Source organism: Podarcis cretensis, assembly GCF_951804945.1.
Source record: "Podarcis cretensis genome assembly, chromosome: Z".
Classification (NCBI taxonomy): Eukaryota; Metazoa; Chordata; class Lepidosauria; order Squamata; family Lacertidae; genus Podarcis; species Podarcis cretensis.
The window spans coordinates 16,577,610-16,599,467 of NC_137184.1; the positions used below are offsets into that span (position 1 = coordinate 16,577,610).

General features: G+C 46.4%; 1 long non-coding RNA gene across 1 annotated transcript; it reads right to left on the bottom strand.

The window, feature by feature from the left end:
• Window positions 1-12,699: 12,699 nt before the first annotated feature.
• On the bottom strand, window positions 12,700-20,582 carry LOC307207558. Its single transcript, XR_013834718.1, has 3 exons — window positions 20,564-20,582; window positions 18,953-19,101; window positions 12,700-15,676 (listed from the first exon to the last, which is right to left on the bottom strand). It is a non-coding gene; the product is annotated as an uncharacterized lncRNA (long non-coding RNA).
• Between the last annotated feature and the right edge of the window lie 1,276 nt (window positions 20,583-21,858).

Below are 21,858 nucleotides of genomic sequence, written 5' to 3' on the forward strand. Positions count from 1 at the left end.
TTGACCTTTAAAGCCCTTCACGGCCTAGGACCCTCGTACCTACGGGACCGCCTCTCCCGGTATGCCCCACGGAGAGCCTCAAGGTCCATAAATAGCAACACCTTAGTGGTCCCAGGCCCTAAGGAAGTTAGATTGGCTTCAACCAGAGCCAGGGCCTTTTCAACTCTGGCTCCGGCCTGGTGTAACGCTCTGCCTCATGAGACCAGGGCCCTGCAGGATCTGATTTCTTTCCGCAGGGCCTGTAAGACAGAGTTGTTCCGCCTGGCCTTTGGCTTGGAGCCAATTTGATTCCCTCTCTCTCTCTCTCTCTCTCTCTCTCTTTTCTTTCTTTTCCTTCTCCTCCTGCGATGAGGCTACATTTTAATATTTTCCATTATTTTAATGTTGTATTTTATTTTTGTTTTTAAGTTGTAATCATTCTTCTTGTTTTTATTATTGTTTGTAAGCCGCTCTGAGCCCGGCCTTGGCTGGGGAGGGCGGTGTATAAATAAAAATATTATTATTATTATTATTATTATTTAGGCATCAGTTTGGCAGCCTCTCAGGATATTGTTGCCAAACTTTGCATGAGGCTTGTTGTATGGCAACCCTGGACTGAGGTGGGAGTGACTTTGGTGTGACTTCACCCATTTTTTGGTGTGATGGTTCCGACCTCATAAACTGCACTATCCATTCAAAAACACAATATGCTTTGGTTTCTACCAGTCACTCCCTGCTAGTTGCAAAAATAAAATAAAATAAATGTGTATAGCAGGAGAAATTAACACAAAAATGCTAACGTGTTACGTGATGACCTTTTTAAAAACATGCAGATTCAGAAATGGAGAAAAGTGAACCTAAGCATGGAAAAAATGAGAAAATGAGAGAAACTGAAATTGACAGCTCTGTTCATTCCTGGTGGGTGTTCTATGATTCTGCTATTTTATATTGTTTCAATTTATTTTTATTATAATACGCTGCTCATTGCTCTCAGCCCCAAAGTGGTATATAAATAAACCACAACATTACATTACACAACATAATAGTGGGGCTCAAACATTCGGATGACAGACATCAGAGTCACTAGGGATGAGGGAGAAATTCCATTATGTCTGCATTTTGAAGAGAAACTACCTGCTTTGCACTTCTCGAACTGAAATCTTTTGGGATTTGCACGTCTCTGAATTTTGCAATGCAATTTCCCCAACCCAGCAATGTGTACAAAGGTGTATATATTAGGGGGAGTAACAAACTGAACAAAGCATCACATATGGGGAAATTGCAAACAATATGTGCATGGGTCAAAACTGCTTTCAAAAATCTGTGTGCTTATGGAAAATCCACAGCAAGATCTTGATGAAAAATCTTGTTAAATTTTCACAATGATTTTTTAAAAAAATTATTTAGCAAATTACTACATAGGGGCTCATCAACCTGGGAAGGTAGCACATCTAGGAGAAGGAAAACTCGGATCCTAAACCTCACCTGCTTTGTAGGATATCTTCAGGACAAGAAAAAGCTACACAAATCTGGAGTGGAATCCCTAAGGCTGTTGGATGGTGCCTTGTACTCCTCCTTTGGGCAACTCTTGCAGCCAAGTTGGGGCCAAATATATTGCTCTGACTTCCTCTGGACCACATCATCACAGCCAAGAGGGGGGTCTTGTCACCTGGGCAGCCCAGGACATCTATACACACTGCCTAGGTTTGCGCTTGTGCCCCGGGGAGGTCACAGGTGCTGCTAACACAGTGGTTTGACTTCACCACAGGAGGTGCACTCCATTGTCTCTCGAGACAGATGGATGCCAACAAAAACAAAAACAACTTCAGAAATAAGGGGAACTGAACTGAACTGAACATTGGGAAAATGAGAAACTGACCAGGCTGAAATTGACCGATGCACCTTACATGTGTCTCGGGGTAAATAATAGCCTCTGGGGAGCAGCTTGAAGACTGAAATGAGTGGTTAATCAATATAATCCCTGGCAACTAATGCTTGGAGCTCAGATCAAACCATCACTCTTCCTGGCTGGCATCATCTTGAACCTCTCCCCTGTTGGGCTGAAATGATGGGTGCTCTGTGCTTGCCCCCAAAGTGCCTCTTCAGACATATAATCCTTTTCCAAAAATGGGAGGTAATGAGCAATAGAGCAATAAAGCTCTGCCTGTTTGTGCATGGAGGGTGGGCGGGTGTTGACTCCAGTGGCTCCTTTAAGAAACCCACAACCTTCTCCAGAAGGAAACAGCTGAAGGTCACAGCAGGAAACATGCCAGGCTAGTAGAGGGAGAGAAGGGAGAGCAAAGAAGGGGAGAGATTGCCTGGGGATTTTAGAGGGAGTTGAAAACAAGGGAGAGGAAGGAGATGGAAGATGGGGAGCAGGTGGAGCAGGGAGAAAGCAAGTCTGAAACCAGGCCTCAGAACTAAGCAGTTTCAAATATAGGGAAAGTGATTTAATGGCTTGGGGAATGCTGACTGTTTCTGTAGCACCAATCAATAATGTGGATTAGAATCTCCAGATTATCCATGACTACACAGAAAGGAAGGGGGTGGCAATTCTTGCTTTCTGGGGTCAGTCCCTGGAAAACTGATCTCTTGCCTTTTGGACAGAGGTGGGGAAATGAATGCAACCCTTTGGTCCTTTTTATCTGGCCCTTCACAGTCCTACTCTGTGGGAAGGACCATAGCTCAGTGGTTAAGAGCATCTGTTTTGCATATGCAGAAGATTCTAGGTTCAATCTCTGGGAGCATCTCCAGGTATGACTGGGAAAAGAAACCCACCTTGAAACCCTGGAGAGCTGTTGCCAGTCAGTATAGATTATGGGTAGGCAAACTAAGGCCGGGAGGGCTGGATCTGGCCCAATTGCCTTCTAAATCTGGCCCACGGACGGTCCAGGAATCAGCGTGTTTTTACATGAGTAGAATGTGCCCTTTTATTTAAAATGCATCTCTGGGTTATTTGTGGGGCATAGGAATTCGTTCACCTCCCCCCCCCCAAATATAGTCTGCCCCCCCACAAGGTCTGAGGGACAATGGACCAGCCTCCTGCTGAAAAAGTTTGCTGACCCCTGATATAGATTATGCTGAGCAAGATGGACTCATGGTTTGAACGGTATAAGACAGGTTCTTATGTCCTTATTTAAATCAGCCCTTTATTTAGAACCATGAGGGTTAAACATAGAAGTACAGAATTGTAGAGTGGGAAAGGACCCTGAGGATCATCTAGTCCAACCCCCTGCAATGCAGGAATATGCAGCTGTCCCATATGGGGATCGAACCTGCAACCCTGGTGTTATCAGCACCATGCTCTAACCAACTAAGCTATCTAGAATCTACTTCTAGGGGAAGAGTCTCAGCTCAGTGCTAGAGCCTGGGTTCAGTTTCAGGTAGGGCTGGGAATGGGCGCTGGTGCCAGTCACTGTAGACAATGCGGAACCAGACGGACTAATCTGACTCTGTAGCTGAGGCAGCTTCTTATCTCCTGCCCTAAAATGGGTTAGTGATCCATTAATGGACGATGAACTTTCCCCCAGTTCTGGTGCATTGTCACTCCTTTAAACACAGGGCTATGTCATGGTTTGTGACCAAGGGAGCAGGTTTTTGTCTATCTTTGGATACAACTGGACACCATTTTGAATCAAGATGGCAGACCGAACCTTTCAAAGCGGCCCTCATTTTAACCGAATCTTGCAGGCTAGTTTGTATGATGAAGGGAGCAAGTTTCCATCTATGTTCCAGTATAATTGGATGTCATTTTGATGCAAGGCAGTGGACATAACCTTTCAAAATTGCACTGATTTTAACCACTGATTTCTTGGGTTTCTTAGAATTCCCAAGCAGGGCTTGTCTTATGTTCTTAAGACATCAGGGGCGCTGCAGAGGCAATGAGGAACGCTTTTGTGTGTGTGTGTGTGCTTTAATGTGAAGTTCAACTCCAGGTTGTCCTTGAAAGGCAGGGATGCTTGAGTGCCACTCTTGTATATTCATGTTCTTTGGGCAGATATTTCTCATGCGTTTTGCCTAAGAAACTCAGCTCTGGTGAGGGGAACTGAGTCCCCCACCCCCACCCTGTATAGCGATAAATCTCACTGTTCCTCCTGCTCGTTTCCCACCTCTGTCAACCTGCTGTATATCTCACTGTTGGATCCATCCTGGTACAATACACTACCTGCTACCTCCCCAGCACGACTACAACCCTTGCTGGCTCCCTTTCTGTCTTTGGCAAAACAAAAAACAAAACCTGGTGCTTGAGTCCCTGGTTCAATAGAACAGGGTAACAGCGAGCTGTCGAGATTATGGATAGCCAGGAGGGAAGGAGCCAGGCAGTGGTGAAGGGTGGGAAGGTTGAGGGAGCAAAAACAGCCGCCACTACTTTCTCTTTCTCTCTCCCTCCCCCCCACCCCACCCAACCATAAGCAGGAGAAGTTGTCAGCAAAGGCTCACAGAGGCTGCCGCATCAGCACAATTTTTATCGAGTCCTCTGCGGAGAGCCAAGGAGTTTGCTTCCTTTCAGAAATGAGATTCCAGCACAGGGAACGTGGTGGGTGGGTGGGTGGGTGGGGGGATGAAATTTGGGGTGGTGGATTCAGGAGCTCCTGCAACAAGATAGGGGATAGAGGTAATATTTTGCACACCCCTCCCAGCCACATCAAACAATTCCAAACATATGGACACATCAGTGAAGTGGGTATGCTTACCAGGGGGCAAAACCCCTTTTGGGGGCCTATAGGAAGACCATGAAGGGCTGGGAATGTTTTTCAGCTTGAGGGCCACATTCTGTTCAGGCAAGCTTGGGGGAGCATGTGCTGGTGGTGGGCGGGAACAGAGGGGAAAGTGGGTGGAGCAACATATGCAAATTTTACTTGCAAATGGTAAGGTGGTTTTGACACATACCCTCCCTGAACGGGAGTTTTCCAAACTTAAGTTCAGTTCTCTGCATTTTTCACATCATTTTGCCATATTTGTGTGTGATTAAAAAAAACCTCCTCATGAAAGTTCATCTAAATTTTCGTATGAATTTCTCCTAATAGACACAACTTTGTGTAGCATTTTGCCCAACATTCTTGCAACACAGTTCCTCCTACTATAATGCATTGCTGCATGAGGTTTCCTCCAATATATGTGTTTCTATGCATATTTTACCCCAGTGCAATATGCTTTCTTACACATTACCTGGCTGGAGAATGGCATTGCAAAATTTGGAGGAATGTGAGGGTCAGCTTTTGGTTCTTTTATCATTTCAGAAAGCATATTTTAGGTAAATTCATCTTTAAATGTGGCCTGAATCAAATTTCTACTCCTCTGTCCTCACTCAGAGTCAAATTTAGCCCGTCTCGGTTGGTTATGTTCATGAATATCAATAGGTCTGCTCTGAATAAGACTAACATTAGATACAGCCCATGCCCTTTTGCAGTTAGGAAAGTGATGTGGAAACACATTGGAAACTGTGGAATGAACAAATGATTAACAGGAAGATATACAGACACCCCAAAGGAAATTAAAGTGAACACTTACTATCTTATTTGGAGTATTTATTTTTCCAGCAGCCCTGGAAAAAATATTGTGCATGCCCACAATAGCTTGAGAACCTCAGGTTAAGAACTTAATTTGTTCTGGAGGTGCCATGCCCCCACTGCACGATTTTTGTTCTCATCCTGAAGCAAAGTTCTTAACCCGAGGTACTTTTTCTGGGTTAGCGGAGTCTGTAACCTGAAGCGTCTGTAACCCGAGGTACCACTGTATATATTTAGAGTTGACCTGTTGAAATAGGCAGGTCTCCGTTAAGGCATGCCAGTCAGTATCTGTGTGTCTATTCTGAGCATGACCAACCTGCGGGATTCTGCTGGATCAGGTCTTTGAAACATTCTCCGTGCATGATGCTCTGCAAGAATCCCTCACAAAGCTTTTACTGCAGAGGCACAGGATGTTGGAACCAGCCCAGAGAAAGGGGGGGGGGAGGAGAGAGAGAGAGAGGAGGGAGAGGGACTTAATCCTCGCAGTACTAGGCTTTTAGGGCAAATGGAGCCTTCAGAATTAATTGCTAGCCTGGAGGCCTCATCAGCCGTTGCTTCTTCTCCTCCTCCTGCCTCCAATGCTTTCTGCTGCGCCGCTCTCCACTCCCCACCTCCTTTCCCCGTCACCCATCATGCATAAAACTGACAGCCTCCATCTAGGCGAGGACCGCCACAACGAGGAGGCGCAGCGCTGGACGCGAGCCGTTCAATTTGTCTCTGCGCCGGGTGCTGGAGAGTTCAGGGGGGATTATGTCGGGGGCTCAGCTGGGATCCGATGCCGGGAAACGGGGGGGTGGGGGTAGGGAGAAGAGAAAAGAAAGAGGCTTAGATATTTATAGGAGGACTGGGTTGCATGCGGAGAGCAGACCAGCTGTCACATGACAGGGGCAGAGCTGTAAACAAGCAACCCAGAGACAGACGGACGGGGTTAACCCTTTCTGGGCACTGCCTTCCTGAGTGGCCTCCTCCTCCCTTCCACCAGCCTCTGGCCGTGTTGTGAAAAGAAAGTCCAGGCAAAGCATTTGAGACGTTGCGTGTGCCCTTCTGACCATACGCGGTTTTGGAGTTTGATTGTTGTCGTCAGTGGTGTTTTTAAGGCTGGGTGTGTAGCTGGGACCAGTTATCTATAATCCATCACCTCCCTGTCTTTCTAGCTATCATTTAATCGATTATAGGAGAGCCTGTGTTGTGTAGTGGTTAGAGTGGCAGACTAACACCTGGGAGACCAGGGTTCACATTCCCACCTGGCCTTGAAGGCCACTGGCTTGGGCCAGTCACTGCCTCTCAGCCTATCCTGCCTCACAGGGTTGTTGTGGGGATTGGAGGAGAACCACATGTGCCACCTCAAGCTCCCTGGAGAAAAAAGTGGGATAGAAAAGCAATAAAAATAAATAAATATTTATATTCAATCTCCTTCTCTCTCCCACCCCCAATCTAATTAGCTAGATATCATCTATCTAATCTCCCAAGGTTCAAATCTCACTGCAGATTCTCTGATCCAACAGAATTTCTTAAGCTTCAGGAGGAAGGAAAACCCACGAAAAGGCGACTTGGGGCTGTAATCCAACAGGAAATAACTTTCTAATGAACCTCCAGAGAATTTCCCTTTCTCAGGAATGCTCTCCCCTTCCAACACCGTGAAGCTTTGGAGAAATTCAGGAGCCCGTTTTCCTGGGAAATATTTGGTGACTTGAGAACATTGCAGCTCAAATAGGGCCACCAATGAACAGGAGTGGGGGTGGGCAACAGCTTGCCTGATGGAACTCTGAGGTTTGCAAAAGTACAAAAAAAACGACTTCAGGGAAATATCCTCAGTGCCCCAGCCCCACACCCCTGGCAACCCAAACAAAATGAGTAATGCAGAACATCTGTTGTAGGGCAGAATGGAGTATACTGGAAGAGGGCATAGCTGGTTGGCTGGCTGGAACCCTGAACAGGTACACTCTGCTCTGAAACACCAACCCCATGCAGAAATTAGATAGCCTAGGTGTGAGATTTTATTTTTATGGGTGTTAAACCCACCCCCCATCCAGGGGACGCACTGTTTATAGAACATTCGCTGGCTGAGCTTTACTCATTGACTGGGGAGGCAGGAACAGCCTCCTGCCCTGATATTTTGGAAGGAGTGGAGGAAGCGGGGAGGCTTTGCAAGGCCACAGCCAATAGCCGGAGGCAGCCAGCGCAGCATAGAGTAGGCTGGGGAGATGGGGGAGGGAAACAACAGCCAGCAGCACCAGATTTAGGGCTGGGTAAGCAGTTTCCTCACACTGGCCACAGAGCTGAGGGGGTGCAAAATAATTATAACAACAACAACAACAACAACACCTATATTTATACAGGTATATATACGTGTAAATTGTACAAATGGAATTACTGTGAAAATCAGAAATATTTTTTGGAGGGACGCCGACTGCTGTTCTTGCTCAGGTTGCCATATTACCAAAGCCTATCCCTGCAGGCAACATTAGTATAGAGCAGTTTATCTGGGTTGCAATACAGTTTCATAAGCCTGTGGCCTGCCATAAAATCTGGACGGCCTTGTACTGAATTGCTGGACTTGGAAGGGACAAGCTGCTGTTTCTCTCCTCGCAGCCAGCCAGATAATTGTTTCCCCCTCGTCTCTGTCATTCCCCCAAGCTGCACAGAGGAAAGGAATGGCTTGTTCAACTGCAAGGGCTCTCCAGTTTTAGGTCTCCTGTCCCCCTGCCCAACTACCATTACTAAGAAGCAAGAATCCAGCCAAATCCGTAATGCAGTCTGTGTTTCCCCGGTTTCCTCTCCTCTGGAAACACAACAGTCCTGAAGGAGTCTGGCTACCTGTGTGACATACCAGTGCACTGTGGTTTCCCTCACTCAAGCCCTGTTCACCTGAGGCAGCGGCAGAGAAATCCCAAGCTGGATTGCGGCCCTGAACTGGAATGGATTGTGAGCCTGCTGCTGTGTGTTTTTGGTTTGGAAGTGAAGAAAGTGTTGGGGACGAAATTAAAAAAGAAGATAAGACACTATTCTAATATTCGACAGCAGTGGCTAGAATATTAATTGCACAAAATTGGAAAAGTCCAAATACCCCAACGGTCAGAGATTGGCAAACAAAATTATTTAAATATGTTGAACTAGCAAAAATGACGCAAAAAATAAGAAACCAAAAAAATACAAAGTTTATTAGCGATTGGAATAAATTTATGGTATATATTGAAGGAAATTATAGAAACTTAAAAACTACAGCAGGTCTGATATAAACCTTACGATGCGCAAACCATTAATAATTACTAGCTGCAGAAAAAAAGTAAAAATTTTTACCAAGAAGCCCGAAATCGGGAGGGAAGGAGGTCAATAGGTGTGTAGAGGAAAGATCTAAATATCTAAAGATATAAAGATTTAAGGAATAAGACAAAGAACTGTAACGGAAATTGATGTTATTTTTGTGTTACGTATGGATATTTTTTCCTCCCCCCCCCCCCCCGAAACTGTTGTTTTGTTTTTTCTTTTGGTTATTTAAGTGAAACTCAATAAAAAGAAATTAAAAAAAAAGGAAGTGAAGAAAGTGCACAGCTAATACTACAGCCTTTGTCTATACCTTATTTTTCGCTCTATAAGGTGCACCTAGTTTTTGGAGGAGGAAAAAAAGAGAAAAAAAATTCTGAATCTCAGAAGCCAGAACAGCAAGAGGGATTGCTGCACAGCGAAAGCAGCGATCCCTCTTCCTGTTCTGGCTTCTGGGATAGCTGCGCAGCCTGCATTTGCTCCATAAGACGCACACACATTTCCCCTTACTTTTTAGGAGGGAAAAAGTGAGTCTTATAGAGCAAAAAAATACGGTATTTATGGTGTGTGTGTGTGTGTGTGTGTGAGAGAGAGAGAGAGAGAGAGAGAGAAGGAAATCACTTCTACTAGATAGGGTTCTGTGTTTGAACATTTGTATGTTGTGAATCCTCTGTGAAAAATCAGGAAGGTTCTTCTTCTTCTTCTTCTTCTTCTTCTTCTTCTTCTTCTTCTTCTTCTTCTTCTTCTTCTTCTTCACATTTGTATCTCATCTTCTCTTCAAAAGAGCTCTGGGTAGTTTACATAGTTATCTTCTTCCCTATTTTATCTCCACAACCACCCTGTTAGGTAGGCCAAATATCAGTGGAGCTTACAACTTTACAGCCAAGTGAAGATTTTAATAAGGAAACAGGTGTGTGTGTGTGTGTGTGTGTGTGTGTGTGTGTGTGTGTTTGTGTGTAGGAAATTCCTTCCTTCTTTCCTTCCTTTTCTGTAGGAAATCCCTCTTCTTCTGGCACCTGTACAGAATCCATCCAGGTGTGCTGTGATTTCAGCATCCAGAGAGGAGTGGACTTGGCGGGAGTTGCAGAGCTCTGTGAGGAGGAGGGGGTTTGCAGCAGCCTTGGAGTCTGGCCAGCAGAGCAGCTCCTCTGTCGTAGTCCTCTTCACCCTTCGCTTCTCAAGGAGAAGCCCTTGTTTTCTCCAGGAGAAAACAAGTCAAGCAGGACCAACCACAAGAGCCCATTGGGGTGTGTGTCCCTTTTGTGCAAGGAAAAGCAGCTGCTGGGAATCCTCATTCAGAGGGAGGCTGGATCCTAGCTAGGCGAGGCCAGGTACTCAATCAGTGACTTAGAACCAGGGAGGGGAAAGAATTTAGACTCAGTTGGTGTTTAAAGGTGGAACTACCTAATCTGCACTTTCTGAAAAAATATGCAGATTGAATTGCAGCCCTACTTTGAAATACACACTTCTCCAAATTTTGCCATGTGATTCTCCAGCCAGCTAAAGCATACAGAAATTGCACACACCTAGGTAGCAGAGTCTAAGGGACACGGGTGGCCCTGTGGGTTAAACCACAGAGCCTAGGACTTGCCTATCAGAAGGTCGGCGGTTCAAATCCCCGTGACGGTGTGAGATCCCATTGTTCGGTCCCTGCTCCTGCCAACCTAGCAGTTTGAAAGCCCATCAAAGTGCTAGAAGATAAATACTATACTTCCGGCGGGAAGGTAAGCGGCATTTCCGTGCGCTGCTCTGGTTTGCCAGAAGCGGCTTAGTCATGCTGACCACATGACCATCTGTACGCCGGCTCCCTTGGCCAATAAAGCGAGATGAACACCGCAACCCCAGAGTCGGTCACGACTGGACCTAATGGTCAGGAGTCCCTTTACCTTTACCTTTAGGTACAGTGGTACCTCAGGTTAAGAACCTAATTCGTTCTGGAGGTCCATTCTTAACCTGAAACTGTTCTTAACCTGAGGTACCACTTCAAGTAATGGGGTCTCCCGCTGCCGCCGCCATGCGATTTCTGTTCTCCTGCTGAAGCAAAGTTCTTAAACTGAGGTACTATTTCTGGGTTAGCGGAGTCTGTAACCTGAAGCATCTGTAACCTGAAGCGTCTGTAACCCAAGGTACAGATATGCGTGTACCAGGGAAAATAGTGTACCTGTGATCTTGGGATGGAGGGTGGTATACAACTTTAATTAATAAAATAAATATAACATAAAATTTTACTAGGGGGAAATAGCTTTGCAAAAAGAATTGTTTTATTTATTACATTTCTATTCCACCTTTCCTCCAACAAGCTCAAGGTGGAGTGCATGGCTCTACCACCTCCTCCTAATTTAATCCCCACAACTACCTTGTGAAGTAGGCTGAGAGAGGCAGCAACTCTGATGGTTGCAACTAGGCCGCCATCCCCACCCCTAAGCAACTGTTCTCTCCAAGTATGTATGTTGCTTTTCATGTATGCATGTTATTTGAATTGAAACAATCATTTGCAGGTCACTTTCTGTGCACAGCCCAGAACTACAAGGTTCAGAAAAGGGCAACCAAAATGATCCGAGGGTAGTGGTGGTGGTGTAATAGAACACCTCCCGCACAAGGAAAGGTTGCAATCCTTCAGACTTTAGCAAAAGTTTAGCAAAAAGGCTAGTAAGAGGGGACATAATATATGTTTATAATACGATGCAGGATGTGAAGAAGTTTTCCTCCTTCTCTCCTATAACACTTGAATTTGAGAACATTCAATGAAGCTGAATGTTGGAATATTCAGGACAGATTAAAGAAATGACTTTTTTTCATGCATATAGTTAAACTGTAGAACTCACTCCTGCAGGAGGCGGTGATGGGCCTGTTTGGATGATGTGAAAGAGGATTGGGCAAATTCATGGAGGAGAAGGTGCCCAAGGGTTACTAGCTCTGATGGCTGCGCCCTGTCTCCACAGTCAGAAGCAGTACTGAAGTGTAGAGTTAGAAGGGGTCCCAGGGGTCATCCAGTCTGACCCCCTGCAATGCATTAATCTCAGCTAGATCATACAGGACAGATGGCCATCCAACCTCTGCTTGGAAAACTCAAATGAAGGAGAGTCCACCACCTTCTGAGGGAGTCCATTCCACAGCTAGACAGCTATTACAGTCAGAAAGTTCTTCCTGATGTTGGAATCTCCTTTCTTGTAACTTGAATCCATTGGTTCAGGTCCTAGCCTCTGAAGGAAACAATATTGCTCACATCTTCCATGTGACAGCCCTTTAGATGTTTGAAGATGGCTGCCCTACCTCCTCTGCCTCCTCTTTTCCAGGCTAAACATGCCCAGCTTGGTTTCCAGGCCCTCAGTCATCTTGGTTGCCATCTTCTGCATACATCGCAGCTTGTCAATATCCTTCTTAATTGTGCTGTCCAGAACTGGACTCAGTTGCTGGAAACCACAGGAGAGCACACTTGTGCTAGGGTTCTGCTCGAGTGCTTACTATAATGGGCATCTGCTTGGCCGCTGTGAGGGCAGGAGCCTGGACTAGATGTGCCACTGGCCTGATTCAACAGGGTTCCTCCTTATGTTCTTAGAGTCCTACAGAGATATGGCACTAGCTCTGGTCCGCCATTATAGAAGGAAAATAGGGCCTGCACTAAAAGTCCTGGTATATGTTTGCTGTTGTCAAAAGAGCCCACCCACCACAGCCAATCACAACCAACCAACCACACCCTAGGCCAACCCCAACCTCTCTCACCACCAAAGGAACACAAGCAAATAGTAAAGAGAACCCACACAAGCGACGCTATCACAAAACCCCACACAAACATTAAGTAAAATCCAAACATCGCCACCCAACCCCAACCCCCATGACCCCCTCCACCTATCACCCCTTTTTCTTCCTATTGTAACCCTAATGTCTCATCAAATGAAACTGACCTTTGGAAAATGTAACTTGAAAAAAGAGACATTGCACATACTTTTGTAAACCAATAAATCTTTAATAAAATCAAAAAACAGAAGAGCCCACCATGACCCATCAACTGGATTTGGGATCTTCAAACCTGATATGTACCTGAGTTCATTTTATAGAAAGTCCCCACTCTGGCAACATCCTGGAAGGTCTAAAAGTCCAGCATTATAAAGACGGCTTAATTATAATGTTGATTTCCATATGGAGGGAGGGGGAATGCCCTTTTATACAGTAATTACCAGTGTATTAATTAATATAGAAGAATAAAAGAGAATGAAATAAACTCACAGTGCAAATCCATAAATGTTTACCCCGAATTAATGCCCACTGTGCTCAGCAATGCTCATTTTCCAGAAAGAGTGCTGATTGCTGCCTCAGTTAAATAAATTGATTGAATAAATAAAGTCTCTGGCAAGCCTGCAAGTGAGCATCCGCAGAGGAGGCAGCCTGTTGTGTCTCTGCATGATTGATCCCTCTGACCTTGCCTCCTCCTGAGGCTGTGTGTGTTTTTGCATCCAAGGGGTGTTTGGATCATTCAGTTGCTTCAGGTGAAGAGATGCATTAAAAAACCACCTTTCCAGAGAGGAGGATGCCAGGTTATGTCCTTCCATGAATCACAGCTCTGGGCTTGTCTCTGTTCAGTCACTCTCTGCTTTGGGTGGGATATCTTGCACACTGCCTCTGTCTGTGGTGTGATGGGAACATTCCTTCCCTGCTGAAGCAGAGGTGTGACATAGTGATTTACTCAGCCTCAGAGCAAAGGTGCTCATTGTGTCTCTGCATGAGTCTCTTTTCAATATCCCCTTCCTTTCTGTCCTGCACAGATCTGTGGCTGATGCAGAAGCTTAGCAGACAGGAACCTCTGAGGGTGAATGTAAGAATGCAGGAAGCTGCTTCTTGCTCAGCCAAACCATTGAACCATCTAGATCTGTGCTGACTGGCTGCAAGTCTCAAGGATTGCAGACGGGGTCTTGCCCAGCCCTCCCTGGAAAAACAAGGGACCTTCTTCAGTGGAGGATAGGACCATCAATGGCCAGTCATGGTGGCTATACAGTATTCCACCTCCACTGTTGCAGTACAGTATTGCCTCTGAACGCCAGTTGCCAGGAATCACCAGCAGAGAGAATGCTGTTGCACCCAGGTCTTGCTTACTGGCTTCCCCTAATGGGCACCTGGTTGACCACTGTGAGAACAGAATGCTGGACTAGACTCTTTGGCCTGATCCTGCAACCAGGCTCTTTCAATGTTATCTGATGCAAAAGTGGGGAGGGGGGCAGCAATTTGCTGGGGTCAGAAAGCAGGGGTTCCCTCCTGCAGACCAGAGCGGTCGCAGCATATGGTCTGCTTTGAAGCAGATGGAGGAAAGAGGGAGGATCCATTCAACGTCCTGAAAGAATGAGCCTCAACAAACTTTGAGCTATAAAGGGGAAATGGGTTGGGGAGTTGATTGCAGGACCCACTTCGGTCTGTTGTCTCCTGGCTACGGAAGGGCTGAGCTCTGGTGCGGAGGAGACCCGCCTGCCCAGCTGCCTCCGAGCTCATCCTTCGCCTGCCTCTGCTCAGATCTGCCTCCGAGCCAGTCAGCGCCTGCCTTTTCCCAGGGAAGCATCTCAGAAAAGTGGTTTGGCTCCCGTCCAGCCATTAGCAATGGAAATGTACCGTCTCTCGGAAAGCAGCAACGAGGCTTGCCTTGTTTTCTAGCGTCCTCTCTCTCTCTCACTCGCCCCCCTCACCTTGCACCCTTGGGCTACAGACATCACAGCTTCTGGAGCTGACATCCAACCCTAGCCTCCTGTCCACACAGCCAATTCACAAAGATCTGCTGGTTCAGACCATAAAGCCTTTCTGGTCTGCCTCCCAGCCGTGGATAATCTCAGTGGTGGAGAATCTATGCTGCATGGGGTCAGGTGATCAAGCACCCCATCACAAAAACCTGGAGGAGGGCCACATCCCAGTGGTTAACGCCACCTGCATTACATACATAATGTCCTTCTTTCAGTCCCAAATGGCTTCTCTAGGTAGGGTTGGGGAAGAGCCTCCATGCCTGAAACCCTGGAGAGCAGCTGCCAGTCCGTGCAGACTATGCTGAGATAAATGGATCAATGCTCTGACTCAGTATGAGATGGCTTTCTTATTTATTTCTTGCATCAGTACCCCACCTTTTCCTCCAAGGTGCTCAAGGTGATCACATTGTTCTCCTATCTCCGTTGTTATCCTCACAACAACCCTGTGAGGTAGGCTTGGCTGAGAGGTGGCAACTGGCCCCAAGGTCACGCAGTGAGCTTCTTGGCCGAGTTGGGAGGTGGGGATTCAAACCTTCGTCTTCAAGGTCCTAGCCCAACATGCAAACCACTACATTGCACTGCTTCTTGCCCCCTTGATGGCAGCCCCTAAACTCTTGAATGGTCCCCCCAGGGAGGCTCGCCTGACCCCAACTCTGAATTTTCACTTTGGTTCCAAGACCTCTTAATTTGGCCCACTTTTTCACATCCAGGGGCTTCAGCCACTTGGAGGCTCTGTTTTTATCCATTCCACTGAATGGGGTGGTTTAGCACTGGACTGAAAAATTAACATCCATGTCCTCCTCCCTTCTGTTGCCCTAACCACCCTTCATCAGAGTTTGCATGCAAAAGCGATCAAAGGGGGAAACAGGTTTTGTTGAAATTTTAGGATGGGGGGGTTTACTGTGGCGCTTGCCTTACTTTTGAGCAAGTGGCGAGGCTGCCCGTTTTCCTTCTTTCTTGTAAAATTACCCTTTGTCTTGAAAAGGTAAAAGGCTTCTCTTAAAAAACAGAAGAGTCCTCTTGCAATGATATTCCTTGCTTCCCCAGTGCATTCCCCACCTCCGTGGTTGGTCATCGCCCCTTCCCTCCTCTAAGGATTCTCTCTAATGCTTATGCAAATGAGCATGCTTTGCATAAGCCATCTAGCTGATGAGATTGTTTCTGTTTTGCAGAACTTGGGATCTGTCAGCATGGACCAATCTGCAGGCAGGAAAAGATGCATGGGTTGTAATAATAGTAATAATAATAATAATAATAATAATAATAATAATAATAATAATAGTTTGTTGTTTTATGTTACTTGTGAGGGGTTTGGCTGTTCTAGAAGGTTTAAGGCTTTTTTTTAAAGATGTGCTTAATTGTTTTCTTAAATGTTTTAAATGCATTTTATTTTATTATTAATAAATATTGTTTTTACTACTTCATTGCTTGATGACCTGCGCTCATTTGGGTGAAAGGATGAGAAAATCATTAGGACACCAGAGGTTGTTGCCAAACGTTAATTTTACTCAGAGTACACCCATTGAAAACAATGAGCATGGTTAGCATAGATTCATTGATGAGCTGGAAACAACCCCAAGGATGTAAAAGCTCCTCGTTGGTTCACAATGCTTACGGTCATATCTTCTTGCCTATTCCACCACCTGAAAGTTTTGGGTGTAGATTCATGAGGACCAGAAACTTTAAAACTGAAAAAATCTGGCCAGAAACCCAATTTCTGTGCTTTCACATAGAGTTGAGGTGAGATTTCTCATAAGAGATGTCGCATGCAGAAAGTCCCAAGTTTAATCCCCAGTGACATCTCCTGGCATTGCTGGGAGAGACCCCTACCTGGAAACCTGGAAAGTGACAGCCAGTCAGTGCGGACAAGCTTGAGCTCAATAAACCAAAAGTCTGACTTGGTATAAATCACCTTCCTATATCCCTTGGCATTTACTGTCAGATCCCAAAATGGGTTGATGCAACATACCTGCTTGCCCAGGACTTAAACTCCCCTACAGAGGCTGTGTTCTGTGTGCTAGGTATCCAGAATTGGGAGATTTTCAGGAATTTGGATACTCTCTCTAAGGAGGCCTTCTTGGCCCAGATGTTGCAAAGATTTTGGCAACCGGTGAAGACTTTCCTCTTAGCCAAGGTGCTTTGTTGTTTCTTGACCCTTTTTGCTCATCTCAATCTGCTCTTTGTAGCTTTTGAAAGTTATTTGTTTTTGTTTTGCTATATTGATTTTGTTAGGGTGGTGTTTTGTTTTTTTTTAAATCACATTGATCCTCTGATTGCAAATTACTGTTTATTTATTTATTCAAGTCAGGATAGCTCAGTTAGTTAGGGCATGGTGCTGACAACGCCAAGGCTGCAGGTTCGCTCCCCATATGGGACAGTTCCTGCATTGCAGGGGATTGGACTAGAATTATCCTCACAGTCCTTTCCTACTCTACAGTTCACCAAATGATCAGACAAAGAGTCTGAAAAGAGATTGCAAAAGATCCTAATAAGGTGCAATGCACACTGAAATCCTGCCCATTTTAGATGGGATGGTTTTCATAGAAGCAAATTGGATGATTTTCCAATTGTAATACTACTACTACTACTACTACTAGTAGTAGTTAGTTAGTTAGTTAGTTAGTTATACCCTGCTTATCTGACTGGGTTGCCCCAACCACTCTGGGCAGCTTCCAGCGTATTTAAAAACATAATAAAACATTAAACCTTAAAAGATTTCCCAATACAGGGCTGCCTTCAGATGTCTTCTAAGGGTCATCTCCTTGACATCTGATGGGAGGATGTTCCGCAAGGAACGGAACTGTAGAGTTGGAAGAGACCTTGAGAGTTATCTAGTCCATGACAGATGGCCATCCAGCCTCTGCTTAAAAACCTCCAATGAAGGAGAGCCCTGGACTCATTTGACAAAGGGTACTTTAAAACTATATTCAACCAACCCGCTTGTGTGTGGTCAGGATTAATGGTGGAGGTCAGTGCACATTACCCTTGTCTATGAACCACTTGGGGATGCAGGTGGCGCTGTGGTCCAAACCACTGAGCCTCTTGGGCTTGCCGATCAGAAGGCCAGCGGTTCAAATTCCCGCAATGGGGTGAACTCGCATTGCTCGGTCCCAGCTCCTGCCAACCTAGCAATTTGAAAGCATGCCAGTGCAAGTAGATAAATAGGTACTGCTCCGGCGGGAAGGGAAACGGTGTTTCCGTGCGCTGCTCTGGTTTCACCAGAAGTGGCATAGTCATGCTGGCCACATGACCCAGAAAAACTGTCTCCAGAGAAATTTTGGCTCCCTTGGCCAGTAAAGCAAGATGAGCGCTGCAACCCCAGAGTTGTTCTGGACTTAACTGACTTAACAGCTAGGGGTTCTTTACCTTTTATGAACCACTTAGAGACTAAGCGGTATATAAATTATTTAAATAAACAATTTAGGGCTCCACCAACTTTAATATTATTTTCAACTCAGCTGCCTCAAGTGCATAGTTTCCCTGAATATTTGTTGCTGACTACTTAAACTGCATATCCACCATACATGCAAAGCACCCCCCCCACACTCCGAAAAAGTTCTGGGAACTGTAGTTTAATGGTACTGTGGGAATTGTAGCTTGGTTAGGGGTAATCTACTGTTCCCAAGATTCTTTGGAAGAATCCATGTGCTTTAATATGTTTGGTGTGGACACAGCCTTAGGCCCCATCTGCACTAATTGTTTAAAGCAGTATCATACCGCTCCTCCCCGCCACCTTCCCAAAAAGAATCCTATGGACTGAATTTTGTTAAAGGTGCTGGAAGTTGCTAACAGACCCCTGATCCCTTCACAGAGCTAAAGTTCCCAGGCTGGTTTAACAACCAGTCCCTCTTTTCAGGGAACACTGAGAGCTGTGGCTCTGCGAGGGGGAACACAGCTGTCTCCTACAAACTTTTTGCACCTTTGAAGAACTACAGTTCCCAGGATTCCCTAGGGGAAGCTGTGACTGTTTAAAGTGGTAGGATATACACTGAATGTAATGTGTAGTGCAGAGAAGACCTTCACCTCTGTTTTGCCTGGAAGGAACTCAGCAGGGAAGAGGATGGGTGTGGCGTAGTGGTTAGAGTGTTGGAATAAGACCCTGGAAGACCAGGGTTCAAATCCCCACTCAGCCATGAAACTCACTAGGTGAGCCTGGACCCATCACTGCCTCTCTTCCTAACCTACCTCACAGGGTTGTTGTAGGGCTTAGATGAGGAGGGAGAGAACCATGTACGCCACATTGAGTTCCTTGGTGGAAGCTTTGGGATAGAAATACAATAAAATTAAATTAAAAAATGCAACTAGAATGAGTTGGCTCCACCTCTCAGGGACTCCTTTCATTGGCTCCGCCCCTGCCTCTTGCTGGCTCTGGCGCCACCTGCTGCTGGCCTCCTACCCTACCAGTCTCAATAATTGACAGAACTCACCACTGGTTATGAAAGGGGTAGTTGAAGGTTTGGGAGGTGGGGTTCCAACCTGGATTTGAAGGAGCTTTCTGCCTGCATTGCATCACTCTGGTTGACATTGATCATAGCTGGACGCTAGCCATGCCTGGAAGGGATGATGATGACAACCTCTGCCGTTGAGGCCCTTCTGGAGTTCTTGAGAGGCTCAGCTCCTGACTCCTGGGCATGATCCAAGAGGCACAAGAGTGCGGTGTAGTGGTTAGAGTGCCAGTCTAGGACCCAGGAGAACAGGGGTCAAATCCCCATTCACCCACGAAGCGCACTGGGCAACTTTGGGTAAGTCACTCGCTCTTAGCATAACCTACTTCACAGGATAAATAGGGAGGAGAACTATGGAGGACTCGTTGGAGGAAATGTGGGGTATAAAGGTAATAAGCACATAAACAGAGTGAGTGGCTGAGAAAGGACTCGACCAAAACCTTGTTAGGGTAGAAGGGGTTCCATCCACCACAACACAGTTTGCAAGCAGAAAACCAGGTTCAGGCCTCTGTTTTCAAGGGATCTCAGTCCCCAAAGCCTGGATCAATCCCTCTCTAAGACCTTGCAGAGCTGGTGCCGGTTGGATTGGCCTGCTCTGCATTGCAGAAGACCCTTATCCCCTTCAGTCCACAGCGTCTCCAGCTAAATGGATCTAGAATTAGGGATAGCCAAAGGTAATCCATCTCAACCCACTGGCCAACGTGAAAGACGCTTAAAGGTAAAGGTAAAGGTACCCCTGCCCGTACGGGCCAGTCTTGACAGACTCTGGGGTTGTGCGCCCATCTCACTTAAGAGGCCAGGGGCCAGCGCTGTCCGGAGACACTTCCGGGTCACGTGGCCAGCGTGACATCGCTGCTCTGGCGAGCCAGAGCCGCACACGGAAACGCCGTTTACCTTCCCGCTGGTAAGCGGTCCCTATTTATCTACTTGCACCCGGAGGTGCTTTCGAACTGCTAGGTTGGCAGGCGCTGGGACCGAGCAGCGGGAGCGCACCCCGCCGCAGGGATTCGAACCGCCGACCTTTCGATCGGCAAGTCCTAGGCGCTGAGGCTTTAACCCACAGCGCCACCTGCGTCCCCAGAAAGACGCTTATCTGCCCACAAGACCCAAAGAAAGGCATTACCAAGCAAATGTGCAAATGAATAGAACCTCAAGAGGTTTCTCTTGCAGTCCTGGGTAAATGAAAAAAACAACACACCTCTCAATTTCTGACAGTGGGCTCCTTGGTGGTGTCCCCCCATTATATCTAAAAGGGGGGGGGATTAAAATGCAATGGGGGTGTCTGAAAAGCAGGTGGGGAATGAATTGAGCAAGGCTGAGGCTGGGAACTGTGTCTAAACCTTTCTGCTTCTTCATCCTCCCCCATCTGTTTGAAATTCGTTTCTGACTCAGTTTCCAAGGCTCAGAGAGCTGGCAAATGGGGCTGCTGTGTCAAAGAGTCTGCGTGGCAGAATTTTCTCCTTGCCTCTCTGCCCTTTCTTTCTCTCTCTCTCTCTCTCTCTCTCTCTCTCTCTCTCTCTCTCTCACACACACACACACACACACACACACGAGAGAGAGAGAGAGAGAGAGAGAGAGAGAGAGAGAGAGAGAGAAACCCCGCTTTCCATAAAGAGAGATCAGGGTGGGTAGCCAAGTTTACCTGGCATAGGGAGGACCTCTGCACAACAAAAAGAAAGAAAAGGGAGAGACAGAGAGGCTAGGAAGGAGCGGGGAGCGGGGGGAAAGAGAAAAAGTTTCCAATCCATTAACAAAGAAAGGAAGAAAGTTGTGCAGAGCATAGTTGGCTGGCTTAAAAGTGCAAGGCAAACCCGAGTGTACCGAGCGGAGGCAAAGAAAATGCAACACTCCCTCCATGTGTTTGAGAGTGGGTACTGCAGGACATTTCAGAAGAACACGCTTCTACACACAGGGCCCCATAGTTAAATTATGGAACCCGCTCCCACAAGAGGCAGTGGAGCCCAGCAACGTAGAAGGCTTTAAAAGAGGACTGGAACAGATTAATGGTGGAGAGGGTTATTAATGGCTACTATGCTCTGCCTGCTTCTGACTTTCTTTTTCTTTGGCGATCACTCAAAGCACCCTCTAAAATATATACATTTACGCCTCAACCTAAAGGGCCAGAAGAAAGTCCCCTTGCAGCGGTTCTCAACCTGTGGGTCCCCAGATGTTGTTGGATTACAACTCCCATCATCCCTGAGCTCTGGCCTTGCAACTAGGGGTGATGGGAGTTGTAGTTCAACAACATCTGGGGACCCACAGGTTGAGAAAGGCTGCCTTAGAAATTCTTATGAAGACTCTCAGGACTTGATGAACCAACCCTCTAACTCTGTAGAATGCAGCTTCACGTGCCCCTGTTCTGGGAAAGGGCTGTCGCTCAGTGGTAGAGCACCTGCTTTGCATTCAGAAGGTCCCAGGTTCAGTCCCTGACAATCTTGAGGTAGGCCTGAAACCCTGGAGAGGTGCTGGTAGGCCTGAGGAAAGACTTCTTTACTGAAACCCTGGAGAACCACTGTCATGGTTTGACTTGGCATGGGCCAGTTTTCTGTTGTTTTTTAGTCGTTTGGTCATGTCTGACTCTTCGTGACCCCATGGACCAGAGCACGCCAGGCACTTCTGTCTTCCACTGCCTCCCGCAGTTTAGTCAAACTCATGCTGGAAGCTTCGAGAACACTGTCCAACCATCTTGTCCTCTGTCGTCCCCTTCTTCTTGTGCCCTCCATCTTTCCCAACATCAGGGTCTTTTCCAGGGAGTCTTCTCTTCTCATGAGGTGGCCAAAGTACTGGAGCCTCATCTTCAGGATCTGTCCTTCCAGTGAGCACTCAGGGCTGATTTCCTTCAGAATTTCAAAAGCATCAATTCTTTGGCGATCAGCCTTCTTTGTGGTCCAGCTCTCACTTCCATACATCACTACTGGGAAAACCATAGCTTTAACT